The following is a 12,137-nucleotide window of genomic DNA, read 5'->3' as shown; positions in this document are numbered from 1 at the left end:
AAGTATCCCTGAAAGTTATTCACTTATTTTAAAAAAAAAAACAAATAGACGAAAACAATCATTTAAAAACAAATTTTAATAACTTAGTATCGTTTATATACTACATAAAGTAAATAAGTCTAATATGTTATAAATAAATGAGTATTTACCACACATAAGCGAGCTCCATTTCCAATTGTATCTACTGCGCATTTATTATAAAGTTTTTTTCTTTTCAAATTTAGTGAAGTCCGAGATTCCGAAAGTCTATTTTTTTTAAACACCACACAACCACTCATACCAATAATTTCATATATCCAAATCAAACTCTCCAATACTAACATCAATTTAAGACACCAAGTTGGAAGGAAAACAAATTTTCCCTCCAAAAGAAGTAGGAAAGATGAAGAGGATCGCTTGTAACCTCTGTGCTTAAAAGTAAAAATGATAACCGTGAAACAAATCTTCCCTTTAAGACCAACAACCAATCAGAGGAATAGTCTCGTTTCTAGCCAGCAAGAACAAATCTTTTGTTACAGTTCCACAAAACTGCTGGATGCCAGCAGCTAAAGTGACGGATCAATGCCGGCTCACTTTCAACTGTGAATGGCTGGCCTCCTGTCCACCCAACAATGTTGTTGTTGTTGTTAATTTACGTCGCACTAGGGCTGCGCAACGTATTGGCGACGTTCTGGGAAACATCCCGGAGGATGATCCGAAGACATGCCATCACAATTTTGATCCTCTGCGGAGGGATGGCACCCCCGCTTCGGTAGCCCGACGACCTGCACGCGAAGTCGAGCACTTTACGGTAGCACAGTATAACGAGGACCCATACCGCACACCCTCGGTCCCTACGCAGACTGATCCAAGTGGTCACCCACCCGCACACTAACCGCAGCCAGTGATGCTTGACTTCGGTGATCTGCTGGGAACCGTGTCGTAACGATCAGTCCACTGCGGGACTAACGACTTTGATTTTAATCTTTTTGCTTTGGAAACCCATCCTTCAAGATATGATTATGTTGTTGTTGTTAATTTACGTCGCACTAGAGCTGCACAATGGGCTATTAGCGACGGTATGGGAAACATCCTTGAGGATGATCCGAAGACAAGAAATCACATTTTTTTCATTTTTCCTTGAGTGAAATACGGAGAGATCGAGCTAGATTTATAATTATTATTTTAAGTTTGTTATGAATTCGAAATCCGAGGATTGAAAACATCCAGAACACGCAGTTTGTTTGTAAGAAAGTTTTTATTATGAACTTTCAGAATCCTTTAAAGAAAAATGACCATTAGAAGTCTCAAATCGGTATTTCAGCGATAGCGAGAAAAAGAATTTTTTTTTTGTTAAAATCGAACCATTATAAGAATGAAGTTGGTAGAGAAAATATTAAAACCACTTTGAATATGGTTTAAACTTGGTGTTTTTAATAATTGCTTTATAACTCTCCATATTTCCTCTATCAGTGAACCAAGTTTTGATGCTTTCAGACCGATCCCCTCAGGCGGCGATTGATTGCGTTTTCTTTCTTATTTCCTCTCTATTAAATTTACGACTCCCACTACGCAGACTTTCATGATTTCTATTTTTTAAAAGGGTACTAAAAATATACATCGAGGCAGTTTTTACGGAACAACCTATATTTTGTAGCATTAAATTCTCGATTTGTTTAGGTTAATGCGATAAAATAAAAAGATATGCTCGTTTATTTTTCTATTCAGCTAATTGACTATAACAATAAGTTGAATTATTTTATTTTATTTTTATATTATAACCGTCGTTGAACAGTCGACCCAATTTTTGGGCTTACGTTTACAAATGTTCAACTACGTAGCGTTGTAATTTTGAACCCAATCCAGAAGACAAGGAAACTCATGGATCAAATATTGGGAGAAATTTGCCTTTGTGAGGACTTTTTGATGGAACCGACCAGCATTTGCGTTAGATGGAGAGGAAGACACCTCCCACGGTTAGCCTGACGGCTAGGGGATCCGTCTACCACTGAGGATATCTCATATCAGCACTGTGGTCAGTGCAAATCGGAAGTGGAATTCGTATCGACCAGCCATCGCCGGGATTGAACCCCGGTTCACCTCATTGGAAGGTGAACGCTCTTACCTCTGAACCATCACGGCTCAAGTTAAATTATTTAACAGAAATCACTACCGAAGTGTTGGGACAGCCTGGTTGATAGGGCACTGAGCCTATGTCCAAGAGGACGCTGGTTCGAACCCCGCCGGCTAAAGACTCCCCGGGCAGTAAATGGCGATTGATGCACGTTAAATCTGTCTAGTCACAAAATCCCCCATGTTTCCACAACAAATCAAACCTCTGGGGCAGGGGCCCCCATCAGGGGGGAAGGTGGGCGCACTATGCGCCCACTTAAAGCTTGGAGGGGGATTTTTACACGAAATAAAACGAATAGTTTTGGGGGGGGATTTAGAATTTGCCCAAGAATGCGCCCAAGAGCTTTGGGGGATGGGGGCCACTGCTCTGGGGGTACTGATCCAGGAGTTACATTCTTCTGGATTGGTTCAAAAGTACAAGTCTACGGAGTTGAACATTAGTAGTCGTAAACACAAAACAAAAGTGGGTCGGCTGTTCAACGACGGTTATAACATATAAAAATCACTACCGTAACTTTAAAACTACTCAAACATACACATTGTTCTACTAACTGGTCATGCTTTTCTACTATTTATATCCTAAAGGCAAGGGGTATATACATACCTACTTATCGTAAGTGTGATTAGTTTCTTCAAAAAGTCCTGCACGAAGGCTAGATTTTCGCAATGCTTGTCCCAGGAGTTTCCTTGTTTTCCGGGTTGGGTTCAAATTTTAAGGCTACAGANCATTTAGTGAATTAGCAAGTTTGAAAGGAAACTATGAAAAAGATAATGACTTAAATATGGGAATCATGCAAAAAAGGAAAAAAAATTAGAATTCCTCTCTTAAAAGGAGACCTTATCTCTTAAAAAGAAAAGATTGTAAAACACAAATGGATGACAAGGGAAGGGAAGTGGGGAGGGCGGAAGTAACTTTGAGCGGTTTTTAAATATGCTGGCAAGTAATCAGAAGAATTTGCAGCCGTAATTTAAATCTTTAACTTAGTTACTCATTTTATTCATTTTTTTTCTATCCTCCTCAGTTTTTATTTCTTTATACTTTTCACACTTTTTAAGAAATATAACTCAACTTAACTCAAACACAAACCCGTATTTTCCTTGAATTGAATGTAACTTTTTTTCGAAGGATTTCGATTCGTTATCATCAAAACAAGGAGGGTTGTTGCCCGTAATCTATAAAATACGGGTTCCAAATATTAAGGCTGGTGAGCGATTGAAAGTTCGCTACCCTAATTGTTAATGTCACTTTGGGCGTATTTCGCTATTACTTAAAAACTTTTAAAGCAAATCGTAAAATTTATGCACACGATTATAAAATTCCTTTATCCGATGATATTTCAACATAAAAAATAATTTTTAATAATTATTTAAACTAATTCAATAATATCCTCCCTAGTTTTGCGTGTGAATTGTGTTTAATAGATGAAAGGACATCGAGTGCAAAGGGTTAAATTTATTCGCTTTTTTTTCTTTTTTAAAGCCTTACTTTTAAAAATAGCCGTCATTCAGGTGATTTGCAACGTCCGCCCTTAACCGCTTCGCTGATTATCCCGAGTTAACTCGGGTACGTCTATATTGCAAATATTTATTATCCCGAGAAAACTCGGGCACGTCTATATTGCATATATTTATTATCCCGAGAAAACTCGGGCACGTCTATATTGCAAATATTTATTATCCCGAGAAAACTCGGGCACGTCTATATTGCAAATATTTATTATCCCGAGAAAACTCGGGCACGTCTATATTGCAAATAATTATTATCCCGAGAAAACTCGGGCATAGCAGAATTTGTCGGTACACTTTGTTTCCCAAAAGCAAAGAAGAAAAAAATCTGCTGTGATCAGAAGTTTGTTTGGGAGTTATGCTGTTAGATTGTGGGACTGCAAACGTGTTTTGTGCAATTGTTTATACAATGGTTGATGACATTACATAGAAGAAAAAGGGTAAAACAAATGGGACATCACTTCACTGGCTGTGGTAAAGTATTAATTTGTGTTGTCACTTTGAAAAACAATCATACAAAGACTACTATTTAATTTTCTTCACTTTCCCGAGATAACTCGAGATAGTAAACTAATAGTGAATTAAATATTTTTTTACAAATAAAAAAAATAATATTTTAACTTAAAACTTGTTTATTATGTTTATCATTGAGGGTTCACCGTCCTCTTCACAAGTGAAATACTTTTCAGTTCCCTCGTATAGAAAAATAAAAATATTTGAATATGAAGTTATAAACATTTTAGTCCCATATTAAGTCGCTTAACATTTTTGTTTCGATGCTCTTCTGAATCCTTTCTTTCAAATAATTGAAAATATATTTCATAGCTATTGCATTTAAACTATAAACGTTTTTTTTCTGTTGCTAATTTTAGTAAAAATAACTCATATGCAGGTAAGTAGGTACTTTATTGACGTCGCATTAAAGCTACACAATTGGCTATTGGCGACGGTCTGGGAAACATCCCTGAGGATGATCCGAAGACATACCATCGCAATTTTGATCCTCTGCAGAGGGGGTGGCTCCCCTGCTTTGGTAGGCCGACAACCTGCGCACGAAGTCGAGCACTATATGGTAGAATAGCTTAACGCGGACCGATGCGGCGCCTTCTCGGTCCCTACGCAGGCTGATCAAAGTGGTTACCCACTCGCACACTGACAGCAGCCAGTGATGCTTAACATCGGAGTTTTATCATAAGTAAATAACACTTAAATTATTAATAATTTAAGTGTTTTTGCGTAAAAATAAATTCAGCAGAATCATTTTGAAATTTAAATTAAATACTTAATTATATATTTCTATTATATTTTATTTAAGAAATTTTTTGACAAATCTTATCAGAGCTGCGGTAGATAGAGCGTTCACCTCTCAATGAGATGCCCTAGTTTGGAAACCCAGAGGTGCTGGGTGATTCGAATTCCGGTCCCGACTCGCACCGAACACATAGCACTCGTAGGATATCCTCAGTGGTAGATGGATCAAGGGTTAGTATACCTCAGCCTTCGGGCTAACGATGAGATGTTTTCGTGGTTTTCATCTCACTATAACGCAAATGCGAATCAAAAAGACCTCCGCGAAAGCTAGTTTGTTCCAATGCTTGATCTATGAGTTCTCTTGTCTTCTGGGCTGGGTTCAAAATTTCAAGGCTACGTAGTTGAACGTAGATAGTCGTAAACTCAGAATTGCGTCTACTGCTCAATGCCGGCAATTTTATAAAAATGTTATTAGGTGGACCTGCAATCCACCGCCTGATTTTTTTTTTTATTAGTACTACTATGAGTGAAATATTTTTAAATATCTAATCACATATACTTTATGAGTTAACAAAAAATGTGAGGTAAAGTATATTTGAGAACATCCCTTTGAATTATCATACAAAGAAAGAAAAAAACACATAAATTATACAAATAAACTATCTTACCAATACATTCAAGAATTCTTTATAAAAAGTGTTAGAAGCAAACAAATATTTGCATACTTTATAGTTTTCTAGTAACAAATTTCTAAATTTGAAAAATAGTATATTTAATTAAGATAAAGAATAGATCGATCTTCCAAATTTTCCGAAAATCCATAACATCTCTTAATCACTCACAATCTTATTAGGTCCCTGCAGAAGGGCTTCACCGCCTACTCGATAATCCCCCCCCCCCTGTTGGGAAACTATGACATAGAAAAAAAGAGAAGAATTGAAAGGCCATTATAAATAGAAACAATACAATTTTTTCAACAATCTGACTGGTTTGGATGTTTTTCATCTTACCTTCCAATATCCATTTAACATTATTTTATTGCGATTTATCATTGAGGGGTGAGCAGCCAGCAAATTTCAGCAAAAAATAAGCACCGTTTAAGTATTTTTCACGCTCTCAACAGATATTTTTAATCACTTTCCAAAAAAAAAATCATAATTAGGATCTGTGGAGTTATAACAATTATTTCTTTACATCTTTTAAAGTTCTTTATTTATAAACATAAAACCAACAAAATTCAAAAACATCATAGGACTCTACATAAGACTAATAGTAACCGACCTACCCCCGAAGGAGTTTTCGGATATGGGTTTCACCCGTTGTCACGTGAACTAAACACTACAAATTACAGTAAAGTAAAATCAAAACCAAAAAGATTGATACTCATAGGAAAAAATCACGAAATCGAAAAGATCAAACAGATGAAAATAAAACAGAATCCTCAAAAACAGTTAAAAGCGCTTAAAACACCTAAATGAGTAAAATTAACCAACAAAAAAAGTGTCCAAAATACAGGTAAAACCATATAAAAAGTAAGGTCAGGTAAAACAACAAGTGGTAAAAATACGAGAAATCACTTTAAAAACATATAAAACAAAAATAAGCTTAATAAAATAAGACTTTACATAAGCATGATAAAATAATTAGTTTCTGATAAATTTTGCAGAGAAAATTATGAAAATCATGCATTTTTTGTAATTTAGAGCAACAATCGATACGGCAATGAAAAAATCTCCTTTTAAAAGATAGAAAATCAAGCACTTTTTACAAACCCCGGATAAAAAAAAGCACCTTTAAGGGCTTTTAAATAACGTAAATAAAACATAAGCACTTTTTAAAAACGCTATACGCACCCTGGAGAAAACGTAGCGATTGAACANAAGATTTTCAAAATGTTAATCACCTGCATATGTTCATCATATTTTCTTTATGTTGATTGTGTTGAAACGTTATTGTTACACATAGTTGTTTAAAAATAAAATAGGAAACACAATCTATAAAATAATGCTTTATATTTTGAGAGATACAAATATATTTTTATGTAGTAAGTGACAAGAGGAGGTAGGGGTGAGTGTGACATTTGGATATGGTGAGTGTGACATTTTGTGATAAAAGGGTGGATGAAAAATAGTTGGGAAAAAAATGTGTGAGGCATCATTTATGAACGATCTCCTAACCTAAATATTAATTTGTGACCCACAAGATGCATATTTTTTTACATCATATTTAACAAAAATTCTGAAATGGAGCACACATTTTAGAATTATAGAGGAAAAAAAATTGAGTTATAGGAAAGGAAGTTGAGAAATTTATTCTAGGATTATAGGAAGAAAAAAATTCATTGAAAAAGCCATTTTTTCCCACACTATCTAATTTATTTACTGCATTAACAAAGTCTGAAACTTCATCTAAGAATGAAATTATTTAAACTTTGTAGCTTTTAATTCACAGATTAAATTTTTCAAATAATGAAGGTTATTCAGAGCAGAAAATCACGATTTTTAAATGGCAGCTTTCTTAACTTGTTAAGCGTACTTGAAATTCTTATGGGCAGCGTTTTTAAAAAGAAAAAAACAGAATTATTCATATTTTGTTACAGTTATATCTATAAATATATTTGAAAAACTCTTCTTTACAAAATTGCTATTTTGTTTAACTCGTTGACCGATTTAAAATTCCAACACATGCTATTTAAAATTTATGAGCTTAGAATTACAAAGTACACTCAAAAGATTAAATTTATAATGTGGCAATCTTAAAAATATATCAATTTTAACTCAGTTTTACATTTCACTCAATATCACTAAATTTTAAACTGGATGAAAAGGATGAACCAAACTTAGTTCGGCAATCTGCCAGGTGTTGCATAAGAAGGAAAAAAAACGAAAATTATTTTGTCTTTAAGGGAATTAATTCTATTGTCATTTTAATTTAACTGTCAAAATACTCATCGGTGAAAAAAAAAAGAATGCTGAATTTCTATTAAAATCATTTTGCCAAATATATATAAAAAAACTTTAAAATGCAATAAACAAAAAAAGTACGCTACATTTGAAACATGCATAAGTTAAACAATCAGTTAATTTTTTAAATTTCATGAGTTTATCTGTAAGTCAAACCACGTTTAATCTTTTCGAAAGATTATTTCATCTAAAGCGTGACGTCAATAAACTACTATGAAAATATGTATATAGTAAGGTTCTTTATAGTTATTTAGTTTTTTCCCCTCCCGATTTTAAAATGGTAATTGTGCTCTCCCTAATAACCTGTAATGTTACGCAATTTATCCTCAGTGGTAGATGGATCATGGGTTGGAGTCAGGCTAACCATGGGACGTTTTCGTGGTTTTCCTCCCCATGTAACGCAGGGGTAGTTCTATCAAGAAGTTCTCCACGAAAGCAAGTTTCTCCCATTACTGTATTCAGGAGTTTCCTTGTCTTCTGGATTGAGTTCTAAATTAAAAGGCTAAGCAGTTGAACATTGGTAGCCGTAAACTCAAATTTGGGTCTGCTGTTCAACGACGGCTATAAAGTATAAAATAACCTGCAATGATCTTTGGGGGCTCAAAGGACAGGGTATTCGCCTTCCAATGAGGGTGAACTGGATGCGAGAGGGCTGGTGGATACGAATACCGCACCCGGTTCGCACCGACCACAATGCTGATGTAAAATATCCTTAGTGGTAGACGTATCATAGTTTTGAGTTCGCTTGCTGTCAGGCAAACCGTGGTCAGACACCACTTGTGCAATACATCTGAGCAGTCTTAAGAATCTCTATAAGTTGGTGTTGCTAAGTCTCGAATGTTGGAGCTCCAGTCAATATGTCATCCATGTATACGTCATTACACAAAACTGATGCGGCCAATGGAAAATTTTTACCCTCGTGGATGGAAATTCGCTTAAGAGTTCTCATTGCTAAATATGGGCACTAACAGTTCCGTATGTGACGGTGTTTAGCTGCTACACCTTAACGGGTTTGCCAATCACCTCTTTTCACAAATTTCTTCTTAATTTTCTGTGATTCTCTTTAATGTCAATAAGGCGGTGCATACGACGATGCTTTCTTCTGTGCTTTCTAAATCTCACTAACGATGAAAAAATATCATCCTGAATGACTTCACTATTGTATCGAATGGAGCTGAGAGAATTTCGATCAGGTAGTTAAGGTCGATGCACTGAATACCATTCGTAGTTTTGTTGTGCTCTTTTGAGCCTTATAAATGTCATAATGGGGCATATAATACGAAACTTTGGGTTTATTACTCTGGCTTACTTCAGTCATATGTCCTCATTCTTCATATTCATTCAAAAAGTCTCAATACAATTTTAGGTAGTTTTGGTCACGAGACAAACGAATCCACAGCGATTCAAGTCTCTTAAGAGCTATGTACCTCGAATCTCACAGAAACTGACCAATGCTTCCGAAATTGTATGGAAACTATATATTTTTTTGTCTTATCTCTCTTACGCGTTAGCACGTAATGTTCTTCGCATATAGAATTTTCCTTACTTTTAGGTAATTCATTTCCTATCTCATCGATCTTCCAAAATTTTTTCAAATTCGAATTTAATTCATCTGACCCTCATATTAGAACGCTATAACTAGAATTAAGTTAATCGAATCTGGAGACACTATCTTGTTCTTCGCTCCTAATTTGACGAGATTTAGAATGTAAAAAAAAATCATCAAACCCAAGATTGAATGCACTTCTTGCTTCGTTTCTGACACTTTTAGTTTGCTTGATCACCAATAATTTATCCTCATCAGGATCAGGATCATGTTTTCCATTATGGGCAGCGGATGCTGTAAAATGCTTGCAATCTCTTGCATTTTTATTTGACACTTCCCTTTCTGCAAGTCAAGACATGTTAGCCAATTTTCATTTCCAGCCGTGAAGATCATCTCTTGTATGTCTTGTAGGCATGGAAACACTTGGAACCTTAATAAACACATTTAATCTACTATAGTCTATGCACATGCGATCGCCAATAGCCCATAGTGCAGCTTTAGTGCTACGTAAATAAATAATTGCACATGCAAATTGTAGCATCCTTCTTAGTTACACCCTACGATGGGATAGGTTATTTCCGCCTCTGGTATTAGTTTTAGCTCCAAGAGCTTTTGAATTTGGCGATCAACTTCTTTTCGATCAGACATTAACACTTTATACGTATGGGGTCTTGGTCTATCCAGCGAAATAAGTTCTATTTTGTGTTTTATATCTATTATTATGCCTATTATTATGTCTATTTTATTATAGATTAGCACGAGCGCTGTCATGCAAACAGCATTCTCACAAAAGTTTTGAAAAATCGATGCAGATAAAACCACTAGAAAATAATTAAATATCCTTAAAACTCGATAAACTCACAGTTTAAGTGCTGAAGTAAAACGTGCTAGAAACAAATATGCAGGCCAACGTTTTCGATCACTAAATTCAAATTCTCAAACTCCATATTATTATCCTTTAAATTAAAATATCACAAACTTTATGAGAAAAAAAACAGTACTTATCGGCTTTTGATACTATGAATCCAAGTTCACCAATGCAAAATTAGATTAATTGGGAAGATTTCACGATATATTTTTGACAATGCATAGCGATATTAAAATTTGCACTCATTAGTCATGAGGTATTAATGTTAATGTGCATCCGGCAACACATCGCTGGTTCAAAGTTAAAACGACTCTTCTGCACTCACTTCTCATATTATTTGAATGAGAAGTGAGTGCAGAAGTGTCGTTTTAACTTTGAACCAGCGACATGGTTCCTATGACAGAATAGTAGAGGTTAAATACTAACAGCGGATGGATGTCCAAACGAACATAAATCGTATATTTGAGTATACACTTAAGACTTAAATCAGTAAGTGTCAACTACTGGGTCTCATTAATATTCAAAAAAAGATGTTTTTAATAGCAAAAAATGTTCGTCTAGGCTTAAAAATGTTAAACAAAACTGGTTGGCAAGCTAAAGTCCATTTTAATTATCAATGAAACGTGTCAAAGACTGATTTAAACTTTCTAACGTGAATATTCATTCACTGAAATGAAATTCATTGGGTCGCATAATTAACAATAGAAAAAAAGTACACAGTTTAATTATTGATTAATTGGATTTATAATTCATCAAAGGCGCTATTAAGATAGATGATTAGGATATTCTTTTTAATGTTAGCATATGTTGTACTGAACATTTTAATAACAAATTTCTCGTTCCCCGCAGTGGACTGATAGTTAAGACACGGTTCCCAGCAGATCACCGAAGTCAAGCATCACTGGCTACTGTCAGTGTGCGGGTGGGTGACCACTTGGATCAGTTTGCGTAGGGACCGAGGGTGTGCGGTATTGGTCCTCGTTAAACTGTGCTACCGTAAAATGATCGACTTCGTGCGCAGGTCGTCGGGCTACCGAAGCGGGGGTGCCATCCCCTCCGCAGAGGATCAAAATTGTGATGGCATGTCTTCGTATCATCCTCCGGGATGTTTCCCAGACCGTCGCCAATAGCCCATTGTGCAGCTCTAGGGCGACGTAAATTAACAACAACAACAACAAATTTCTCGTGATATCATACTTACATGAAAAGGGACACCGTGACATCTTAATAAAATCAAAAAAACGGTCGCAGCAATGATTGCTGTGATTGCTGAGCAATCGCAGTTGCGGGTGCGACTGTTTCAATAGGATACCTGCAAGTGACATAGAGTGGGTATCCGGCTCCTGATTGGTTGTTGAAACTTAGCTTTTGCTTACGTTACCTACTGTTCTTTCTATTCCGTTTCGAGTAAGTTAAGACCTTCAAGCATCAATTCTCTTTGACGCATTTTATATTCTTTCACAAAGATTTCAATTCTTTCAGAAACTGTTTATGCAACGAAATTGCCAGGTACACAAGCAAAAAGATATCACGGTAAGAATAAAATACATAAACAAATGATATCAAAATTAAATGTCGCTGCGAAATATCGCTTATCAAATTTAAATAAAAGACGTAGACGAGAAAAAATTATATCTCAACAAATTCCATGGATACAAGCTCCAATACGGAGCTGTACTTAATTAACTTTAAGTTAATTATTCTAACTTATGTGGAGAAACTTAGGTCAACTTTAACACGCCATTTTGCTTATAACTGATCAGCTGGCCCTGACTTCATAGGTCATTTGTGTGGGTATTGTGATCTTCTTCTTCTTCTTCTTGAAGTGTAAGTACCCAATTGGTCCAAGGAGGTCATAATGTGTCTTTGATGTTACTCTTTCTCACGATAT

Source organism: Parasteatoda tepidariorum, chromosome 2 (assembly GCF_043381705.1).
Source record: "Parasteatoda tepidariorum isolate YZ-2023 chromosome 2, CAS_Ptep_4.0, whole genome shotgun sequence".
Classification (NCBI taxonomy): Eukaryota; Metazoa; Arthropoda; class Arachnida; order Araneae; family Theridiidae; genus Parasteatoda; species Parasteatoda tepidariorum.
The sequence above is the reverse complement of the archived record's forward strand: the minus strand, read 5'-3'. Positions refer to the sequence as shown.